Source organism: Lates calcarifer, unplaced genomic scaffold, assembly GCF_001640805.2.
Source record: "Lates calcarifer isolate ASB-BC8 unplaced genomic scaffold, TLL_Latcal_v3 _unitig_265_quiver_2622, whole genome shotgun sequence".
Lineage (NCBI taxonomy): Eukaryota > Metazoa > Chordata > Actinopteri > Centropomidae > Lates > Lates calcarifer.
The window spans coordinates 1-11,590 of record NW_026116360.1 but is presented as its reverse complement, the minus strand read 5'-3'; the positions used below and the strand labels follow the sequence as shown (position 1 = coordinate 11,590).

The window sequence follows — 11,590 nt, the reverse complement described above, 5'->3', positions numbered from 1 at the left end:
TGTTATAGTATGGCATCAAAAATCATCAAAAAATATCATAGTATAGTATTGTGTCAAAAATAGTCTAAAATGTCATAGTATAGTAAGGCGTCAAAAATCACCAAAACATGTCACAGTATAGTATCGAGTCAAAAACGGTCTAAAATTGTCACAGTATATTATGGTGTGAAAAACGGTCAAAAAATGTCATAGTATAGTATGGTGTCAAAAATGGTCTAAAAATGTCATAGTATAGTAAGGTGTGAAAAATCACCAAAAAATGTCATGTATAGTGTGGCGTCAAAAACTGTCTAAAAATGTCACAGTATAATATGGTGTGAAAACTGTCTAAAAATGTCATAGTATAGTAAGGTGTGAAAAATCACCAAAAAAATGTCATAGTATAGTGTGGCGTCAAAAACTGTCTAAAAATGTCACAGTATAATATGGTGTGAAAAACTGTCTAAAAATGTCACAGTATAGTAAGGCGTCAAAAATCACCAAAAAATGCCATAGTATAATATGGCGTCAAAAACGGTCAAAAAAATGTCATAGTATAGTATCGAGTCAAAAACTGTCTAAAAATGTCACAGTATATTATGGTGTCAAAAATAGTCTAAAAATGTCATAGTATAGTAAGGCGTTGAAAACATTTGAGTTGAGTGTATTTTCGAATTAATATCACAAAAGTGATTCTGTAATGCAGAAATGCTAAATATTCTTTACTTGCAGCTTCCAATTGAAATGTATAATTGGGCCTAAAAATAGTCACAGTCAAACAAACAGACCGGGAAAATTTTCAGTGTTCAGAGGTATTTATTTGAGTAAGATAATCCTTTATCAGTCACATAATTGGAAAATTCTGTGTTGCAACAGCAAAAATAGAAAAGGGCATTATAGAAATTCTACACAATATGAACAGTATAAAACTATGTACACAGTAATAGATTGGATTACCGTCTTGGAGTACTGATATTGCACTGAAATAGCAAAATGAAAGTGTAACCTAATCCACAAACACTGTAGAGGTGTGAATGAGTTTCTGTGGAAAACATAGTTAGGATAATTCCATGTCACAATATGTGCTCTTGTCTCTGCAGAAGACGCCGTCGACAGCAGCTGAAGACCTGAAGTGGATGAAAGAAAACAAAAGTGTTACAAGGTTGTTAATTGGATAGAAGACCTCCACCATCTAACTGCTGTAAACCGTGTTAGTTTGCTGTTGTTTAAGTGAAAACACAGTTTTCCAAAGACTACCATGTCTTTATCAAGCACCTGTGAGAATATTCAACTGCTTATGATACAACTATTTAATTAATAATTGTATCACAAGCAGGTAAATGAGCCAATGGTTAGTAGACATGTTCATCTTTGGAAAATGTTCTCATAACTAGTTTAACCCTAACCAGCTCTAACAAGTGTTTCCTTGTGGTCAAATGTCTGTCATTATCTCTGCTATGATGTTGTGTTATCTGCAATAAAATACTTTCTCTATTTTGAAACTGATGTTATACAAATCATTTTATTGTGTTTTAATATTTTTATGTAACATTTTTATAGATTTTAAATTTATTAAAAGTTCTATACCCATTTTTTAAAAGAGCTTCTATTCTATATTGTTCATTATCAGTTTTATTATATATGTATAACTTACAGCAGCTTTAATTTGTTGCCGTTTGTTCCAGACAGGAGGTTTTAAAGTGTCAAACTGCAGCTGAGATAATGACAGTCAGACTGAAAAGAATAAATTAGCACTGACCTTCTGGAAATGTGTTCACATCTGTCTCGACTCCGTGATTTAATGGTTCAAGTTTGAATCCTGTGGAGAAAAACACAACAAACATTAATATAAAGATGTGACTTTTAACACCTCAAACTAAAAGCACAGAGAGTCTCTAGATATTGAACTTTGAACTGTCAAAAGACAAAGAAGTAAAAGACACTGAATCTACAAAGAAACCAGAGTGTGGACTAACTGGTTCTGGACTAATCAGAACTAGTCCAAGAGTTAAATTTCCTTTATATACAAAGACAGAAGCTGCTGCTCTGACTGGAGAACTGACTCCACCAGCTCCTGATATTCACACAATAGCAGTGTCAGTTAAAGTTTAAACGAAATTTAGTTGATAGAAGCAAAATTAAACAAAATTAGTTTCTCATGTGAAACTGAACTGAATAAGTCTGTCACATATTTATGATTTACTGTACTAATGAGAAAGAGGGGGAGAGACAAAGAGAGAGGAGGACAGAATTAGAACAGAATTAGAGAGAAAGGCTCAAAATCCCCCCTCCCAATCAAAGTCAGCAAAGTTCTGATTATCAGTTGGTTGTAAAGATGATCTTGTCAGATTGTCCTGTGGTGAGGTGTGTTCAGAGTAACTTTACCCTCCCTGATCTGGGGGGAACATTGAGGAAAGCAGAGCTTGCACTCTGTGGAAGGGAATGATAGCCAATCAGGAAGCAAGCTGATCGCAGACTGAAGAAAAACAAACGAGAGACATTGTTGTCTGCCGTGTTTGCTTCCTCTAAAGTCTTGTTTGACCACGTGAGATTTGGAGTTCTGAGAGTCCAAACCCTGGTTGCTGGTGAATCTGTTAGTGTGTGGTGTAGCTGTGTTGGTCTTCTCTGTGCACATCACACACTTTAAGAACAAAACTGTGAAATCTGACATTATCGGTCATCATGTGTGTGGTCTCTCACATTTTCTACATTGGGTAAGATTTTAAAAATCTGTTCCTGTGAGCCAGGCTTAAGAGAGTGAGAGAAAGAACAAGAGCGGAGGACAGAGAGAGAGAGCTGATGTTTAAATTCTTTCAAATTTTCTTTGGACTGTACATTCATGAACTATGTAAATAAACAGGTCTTTTTGTGACAAAGCAAACTATTCAGACTCAGGATCAAATACTGATCATAAATAATTTAATCTTGGTGCTCTGTGTTGGACAGCTGATGTAAAGCTGTTTGTGAATTACCTGGAGGCCTATGTCCTGGTCTCAAACAACTTCTTCACTGTACAAAGACTCTCTACGATGGTGGACGATGTCTCCCTCATCCTCAACAATGTCTCTCTGATTACGGCCAATACCGTCGAATCGGGGAGCTCTTGCACACATCTCTGCGAGGCATGGACAACGTCTCGACGATTGTGGACGATGTCGTGGACAAAGTGGTGACACCTGGAGGAAATCAGAGAGAACCATACAAAGGAAAATGTTCAATAACTACTACCTATTCCTCATCAACAGTTTAACCATGAAAACACAGATTAATAGTCAACATTACAGCTGAACCAGAGCATTTGATGGTTTTACGTGCCTATGACATTTTTATGTCTTACTGTACTATAACGTTTTTGATGCTTTACTATACTGTGGCATTTTTTTTTATATTTTTGACCACATAATACTATACTGTGACATTTTTGATCTTTTACTATAACATGACATTTTTACTTTTATTTTGAATTACTATTACTTCTGCATTGTTTTAATATTACAGATTACCTTTACTGTTACCTCTAATATTACACTACTTTTACCATTACATATTACTTTTCTTATTACATACTAGTAAATTTACAGATAACTTTTACTGTTGCAAACTACATCTAATAACAGATTACTTTGACTATTACATCTTACTTCTGATATTGGTAATTACTTTTACATTACTTCTATTAATACAGATTACTTATACATTATTTTTATATTGCAGATCACTTCTATTATAACACTTTTCTGATATGCTGAATACTGAACTTGAACAATTTAATATCAGTGCTCTGTGTTGGACAGTTGATGTAAAGCTGTTTGTGAATTACCTGGAGGCCTCTGTCCTGTCCTCAAAGAACTTCTTCACTGTAAGAAGACACTCTGCAATCGTGGACAATGCAGGTGCAGGTGATGCAGTGTAATCGGGGACCCCAGTCACTGCCGACTTTTGCACATGCCTCTGCGAATCATGGACAATGTCTCTGATCGTGGACAACGTCTCTCTCATCTTTGACAAGGTCTCTGGAATCATGGACAATGTCTCCCTCATCCTCAACAATGTCTCTCCAATCATGGACCATGTTTCTGCAGTCATGGACGACGTCTCTGCCATCCTGGACAATGTTGTGGACGAAGTGGTGACACCTGGAGGAAATCAAAGAGAAACATACAAAGGAAAATGATCAATACACTACTACCTATTCCTCATCAACAGTTTAACCATGAAAACACAGAAATACTCAACATTACAGCTGAACCAGAGCATTTAACAAACATTAGAGGCTGTTTCAGAAAATGAACAGTTGACTGTCATCACCTCCTGAAGAACCAACAACAAAAAATATTTGGGAAAAAGTAAAATGATTATTAATTGTGTGTCTATCAACTAATTACTGAAGCAATCATGTATGTTACTGTGATCTGCACAATAATAATAAACACTATCAGCTGAGTCGGTTTCTGAATTCAGGATTTTAACTTGTGTTCTTAATTATACTTCACTAAAAAGTCTGAGTATTTATTCCACAACAGATGGTCACAGAGAATCATTATTTCAAATTTCAACCTTCTTCTTATTAACACATATGTAAAATGCCTTTGTTTTATGTTATCTTTGTTGAATAACAACCAAATTTACACAAGTCTTAACAGCCACCAATGTGAAGTTTTTTAACGTAAATAAGTATAGAACTGGTTGTTACATAAAGATATTTTTAAAATCATCTTCTGACCAACACTTAAAATTAACACACATATCAAAAACCCACACCAAAATTCTGTTTGTAGAATTGATATTGTTTTGTATGATGTACTGTGTGTAGTGTGTCTAGCACATACACATAATTAATAATTTCTGATCATGTATAATCTAACTGAAGTTAAGCTATTTTTCAATAGCAGTTAGCAGTTAGTTTGCAGTTACTTAACACTTTTTTCTGATTTCATAGATACAATTAATCTGTTCTTATTATATTCAGTACTAAATGCATTAAATGTCGAGGTTTGAGCTGGGATTTACCCAATAAGACTAAACAAACAAACAAAAAAAAAAACAAAAAAAAAAAACAAGCAAGTGCTGACATTTGTAACACCTATTTTTCAGACTGGGTAAATGTTTCGGACACATACCTGTTGTCTGTAAAGTGATATTGGTGTCTCTGTCCAGGCTGCAGTAGCTGAACAAGTAGACCTGGAAAACACAAGTACAACACTTGAAACACTGATTAACTAACTAATTCAAAAATAGTAATGGAAACTTTTTACCACACAGTATAGAAGAACACAAAAGTGAAAACACTAAAGCCTTGATAATTACAAATAAAACTTGACTGACCTAAAGGAGAAAAGCAATGTAAAAAAAATCTGAAAGCATATATTTGACTTGAAAAGCTTTAAATTTTGTGTAATGATTTCTGAGTGTAATCTCAGGAGGGGCACAGAGTCCAAATGTAGTTTTAAAGCCTTTAACACCAAACAGCTCAATCAAGCATCAAGTCCAAACAAACAAGTGACTAATCACTAGGGGTGGATGAGACCTGGTGCCATGGGATCTCGTGATATTAAAACGTGGAAAAAATGATGAGAAATGTACAATGAATTAGACGCAGTAAGAACGACCACAAAGAAGCGGAGAATAAATAGATATGAAATAGCCACATAAAAACGCAAAAATGATGCAGTAAGACCACAAATAGACACAAAAGGATCACAGCGACATGCTAATCAGACAGATATACATTCTTACCTCTGTAAGGTGCCCACAAAAAGATCAGACTAATGCTAATGCTCGCTGCTAATGCTAACGCGGACGTCCAGGTCTAAAGCAGCCAGATACAGGCGAAATATAATTCAAAATGACCACAAATAGACACAACACGATGACAACGACATGATAGATCGCTGTAAACAGAGCTGAAATGACCAGTATTGAATACAAATTAACAAAGAGATGCAAAATGTCGGTAAAGTGACTGTAAACAAATACAACAAAGACTTTAACAGACTATCAAGAGCTCGTTGTTTTCACCCGTCCGTGTTGGGGATCCACAACTCATGTCAGGGACGCCTGAGTCACGGAAACACAAGCACACTCTTACCCACGCAATAAAAACTGCTGAAAATGGAAATATAGTCAAAAGATGTTGTTAAAACAGAAGGCTAATGCTAACGCAAATGCTAACAATAGCCGCTAGCTAGTTCGCTCCTTAGCCTTACCGTCCCGACGCAGGTGTATTCAACGTCCAGCCTCATCACTCGTGTTCGACAAAAAAGCAGCTCCAAAGCTTGTTTAGTATCCAGGCTTCTTTGATAAATATCTGTTATTCCGTAATTCATTTTTCTCATACTACTGACAAACCGAGGAGGCGACTCAGACGTGGGTTTAAATCTGTTTACCGATTGCCAGTGCCCAATCCGTTCTGCACATGCGCCAAAATCAGCGCATGCGTTGCGTTGAATTGAACCTGTTTTACACTGCCAGATCGGATCCGCATGTGCAGACTTATGTTTTAAATAGGCATATAATGGCCTGCATTCAGACAACAATAAAGCACAAACGTTGTGATCTAATAAGTGTAATTTATTTGGCGTAGAAAGATAGTTTTGGTATCGCTATAAAGCTGAGACTTTCCTCTTTACAGATATACTGAAAACTCAGAATGTGTTTCTGGGTTAAAGTGACTCAAAATGATGGAGCATTGTTTGGCCTTGGCGGAGGTACAGTATGTGCCATCCTAGTTTCAAAAGCTCTTTATGTGGGCTGTGAAAGTATCATAAATAGAGAGGATCCACACACTTGAATGAACACTGTCTAGTAACTCTATTTTGGAAAAAAAAAAAAAAGTAGCTAAAAGTTGCCAGATCTAAAATGTGGAATAAAGTATCAGGCATGTTCTGTGCCTCACAAATATGTAGGCTACTGTCATTTTCTTGTGGAGAAGCCAAACTCAATAACAGTAAGCTAACCCTAACTCCCCTCTACCTTGTCTCTGGTATAACAAAGCACTAGCACCCCACTGTTTGCCATCTACACCATTTCCTACATGTCAGCCAAGAACAAGTCCAGGTTACAGGCTGGGGGTGTGTTGGACCTACAGTACCCTCCTCATGAAAAATAAAAGAAAAATGTTGTGTTAGGCTGACAACCGTGCAACTCAGAAACTGTCATTTCATTGATGGTATGCAAAATAAATCTAAATAAACCCACAGCTGAGCAGTGGCCAAAACTGTCTCAAAAAAAGCCCTGCAACCAAAATGAGCCAAGACAACTGAACAATGGTCATATACAGCCCAGCTCTGTGCCCCTTGGATGATCCAAAAGAATGACTTAAAGGGATACACCAGGATTCAGCTGTGTCTGCTCAGTTTCAAATATGTATATGGGAGACAGAAAGGGGGCCTTGTCCACGCTGCATGCTATTCCACAAAGTTGGTGTGTCAAGTTCAGATGACACTTGATATGTACCGTGTTTATTTTCAGCATTATCATATAAACCTATTTAAAGTAGAAACTTAATTAATTACCACATATACGATGATAAATTTGATGTTATTGTGCTTATGCGTTGCCGTGACATCAAAGGAGGCGAGACAATTCATGCAGCTTTAATGTAATCAAGGTCATTTCCTGCATTTAGACTTTGAGGAGGTCCTCTTACAGTAAGCTGACATGTTTTCACAAGAGCACGACATGCTTGTCCTTCCATTTCTCTCCCTTTCTCATTCACACGTGCACACACAAAATGAACAAAATGACATACAGCACATATAGAAGCGTACACCAGAAATGCAATAAATGCTTATGTTACTTTCACACACTAAAAGAATGACTGTGTAATTTGAAAGGTGTTGCTCTTAGTGACAAATCCACAAAAAACAATCAACTGACCCTACAGGCCTGCTCAGCTCTAGTGAGCCTTTTAGCATCTTGTAGCTGGCTGTTTTATAGCCACACTGCTCTTATTTTAGTTCAGTCTCATTCTATTCATAATTAAAGGCTCTGAAAAAACACCCACAAACAAAACTTAGTGCAGCTTTAAAAGGGGGGTTGGGAAAAAGTATATCTTATTACAATATCAACTGCTACTAATACCCTTGTCAAAGATCTCTACCTATGGTAGCTCCTGTCCAGACCTATTCACAGGGGTCATGGATTGGCTGCTGTGAGTATGTCAGCTGCCATACACACACACACACACACACACACAACTAGGAAATAAATTTGATTTGAGATGGAAAGTCTTATGAAACTAAGCTCTCTATTTTTATCCACATTTTATATCTGTCTCATATAAAATGCCTTTAGGATCATTTACAAGTAAAATAGATTATAAACCTTAGAGTCAATTTCTGCATCAGAGTTATAAAACATGAAGTTATTAAATGGCAAAGAGCTATCATAATTACTGTGTAACATCTGGATGGCATGCACAAATGGATTGTTAACAATGCCACATTTAAACTGTTAAAGAGAACTGTAATTAAATCTTATGCCTGCTGTGATATTCTACCATCAGCTCTGAATTGGTATTAGGCCAAAGAATAAATTTGAGCATGATTCATTTTTACAAGCTGGAAGCACAAGCTCTTATCCACATTCTAGCATTCATCCTTTCTTTTTTTATACATGTTCTTAAGAAAGATGGTCCAGGTAATCACTCAATTGTACCACTGAACAATTTGACACAATACATATTTGTTCAACAGGCTGTCTGAGCCTGCAGTGACAGAAATAAACCATCATATCATGAGGTAAGAGGACACACAGAACAGTAGCCAGAAAAATATACACTTAAACACTTCAAAAACCAACGCTGTCAATCAATACATAATCCTTGGCAGCACCTCTGGCAAGCACACACCCCAAATCCAAGAATGTTCACTCACTAAACTATATTTCAGAAAAACTTTAAAGCTGCACTAATCAATCATTTTAAAATTAATAATAAGATCAAAATAACTATGTTTAACTTACAAGGGGTTGCTCCTAGTGACAAAACCAACAGAAAATTATCCCTTGACTTTGAAGTTTTCTTCAGCTCTGCACACCATTTTGGCATCTTTCAGCAAATCGTTTTAGTTTCATGGCCCACAACTGAACTGTTTTGATTCACTCAAACCAATTTCATCAACTTTTCTTTCTAGTTGCCAGTGCTTTCCACAAAGTGAGCTATTTCCCAAACACTTTAAACTAATAAATCAGTATTGTTGTACTACCCCCTAGTGAGCAAAAAAAAATAATTACAGCAGATTTAAGTTAAGGCTAACCATTAATTTGTATCTTAGCATTTAGTTAAGGTTTGACTGATGCCAGATTACCCACAGCAGTCCTAAAATAGGCTGAACACAAAGCTAATGAAAATAAATTCTGTGAACGTGTTTTGTACTTTTTTAATGTGTGGGATCCATTTTTGTTATTTGTCTGAAACCAGTAGGAAAACATCAAATGAAATCCTGCCAACATGATCATATACATGTAAGTCAAGCCTGCCAATTGCCTACAGTCTCCATTAGGCCAAACAGGACAGAAGGTTCTGGTTTAGTCATCTGGACCCTCTACAACTACTCTGGTGTTTTTGTTCCAACTTATAAATGAGAAATGATTACTTGTAATCTGTGATATTAAGCACTACTGACAAACAGGGCAAAGTTGGAGACCATCAAACTCAAAAAATAAAATATTGTCTATAAAACTTATAAAAGCGCCTATCCATACACACTTACAGGACACTCACTACACCTGGTTAAACAGACATAAATCACCTTCAGACTTTCAATGAGTTGTGCCAGACCCCATGCTGACATTGTCTGACATTTAATTTCTATTAGAAAGCATTTTAACTGGCTAATAACCCACATTCTCCACACAACGCACACACACACAGTCACATCCAGACTCTTGAATAACACCAGATGCTACATGGCTGGCTTAATATCGTGTAGTATTTAGGTTTTGATGTTGACTTTTCCTGGGGTGTGGTTATGAAAGCTGGAAAATGCTCTTCACAAATTGATCAAGGGGTTAGTTCAGGCAAGACATAACTACATCCTTTCTCTTACTTCACTCACCTCACCACATTTGTTAAATAAACACAACAAGCGAGCTGGTGTTTAACTTTGAGAGCAGTGTTTGTCTGTAGGTGCTCAGGGAGGAGCACAGCGAGCTCAGGATGAGCATATGGCTTGGTGCATCTCCTCTGTTTTCCATCTTTCTCTGCACAGGTTTACATGAGACAGACCAGCTGTAACCATTCCCACCATCTCCTCCTCCTCCTCTCCTCGCCCAGACTCCACTGTGAAGGATTCTCATCCCATCCCTCTGGCAGATCTTGTACGATAAGACTTGTTAGTTTTGAGCTCAACCCCAACCTGTGGCTCTGCGTCCTCTCATACCCCGAGTAACCTCTTCCTTCTTTGGACTCGTGAACTCTTTAGCTCTCCATCCCTACTTGTCTTCATTTGCGTTATCACTGGACCGGTTCCCCTTTTCTGTCGGCCTGTCCAGCTTCATCCATCTCTTTATCTTCCACTCTTTCATTCCTTGTCATTCCTCCCTCTTCTCCCAAATAACCTGCAACCTTCAGAGCTCTAGGCACCGTGCATTCGTCACTGACATTTTGGACAGAGTTGCCATGGATTTTCCTCTCATACTGCATGGTTGATTGAAACCCTCTGTGGCCAGTGATCCATAATGCTGACAACATTTTACTTTAACACTTACATCTGAATTGGTACTTCCTCCATATAAAGACATGGGTGGTCTGGCATTCACTGAAGGGCAAAGCAGTGACTGTTTGTAGGTAACTACACTGGTATGGAACATGTTTCTGTAATATTGTTGATTCACCGCATTGCTGAAGTGATGTGAAGTTCATCAAAACTTAACCAAGTAAAAAAGGCTTTTTAAATTAAGAACAAAAAAAAAGAGCTGACATTAATTTTGTGCACTCGATTGCTAGGCAAACAAACACAAAAGTGTGAGATGTATTGATGTACTTAAACAAAACAAACTAAAAAATTACAAGTGTGCCGTCAAGGTAGTTTGGAAGTAATAGTTGCTTGCAGACCTTAAATTCTCCAAGAATTTCATTTGCCCGTGTGATTTTACAGAATGAGAATTTGCCATAGAACAAAAACTGTTTTATATGAAGGAGGTACAGTTATAAATGCTCGTGCAAATCAATATTCAATCAATGCTGATAAGCAGCAAAGCGTTAATAACATGTTTGATAGAGGTCCAAGGTCAATTTCATGGCACAAGTCGTAATAATGAGCTCACATTATAGGACACAATTATGTGTGTGTAATTGTGTTTTCAGTGTCCGATTACTTGCTTTAATAGAGCATTTTCTCTCTTTCCTTTACCTACCGCCAAATGAAAACTGACTCACAAACAACCTGGGGACGTAGACTTGAATTCAGAGGCAGTGCTGAAGATTGGAGTTTTAGTTCATGCAAGTCTAAACAGGTCAATGTGTGTTTTTAATATTGTTTGGATCCCTGATGTCAAAGCCACTTTTCCAGAGCTACAATTGCAGCAAGGGACCGTGCAATGAGTAAATGAGAAAAAAAACACTCTCAGAATCACACACAGCCCATTTTCTCAGTCTGAGCAGTCGTGA

The 11,590-nt window shown here is 37.1% G+C and overlaps 1 long non-coding RNA gene across 1 annotated transcript; it reads right to left on the bottom strand.

The window, feature by feature from the left end:
- Positions 1–792: 792 nt before the first annotated feature.
- LOC108892996 (uncharacterized) lies at positions 793–5,206 on the bottom strand. The gene is made up of 5 exons (XR_001962595.2): positions 5,100–5,206; positions 3,800–4,115; positions 2,952–3,155; positions 1,739–1,798; positions 793–1,106 (listed from the first exon to the last, which is right to left on the bottom strand). It is a non-coding gene; the product is annotated as an uncharacterized LOC108892996 (long non-coding RNA).
- Positions 5,207–11,590: the final 6,384 nt, after the last annotated feature.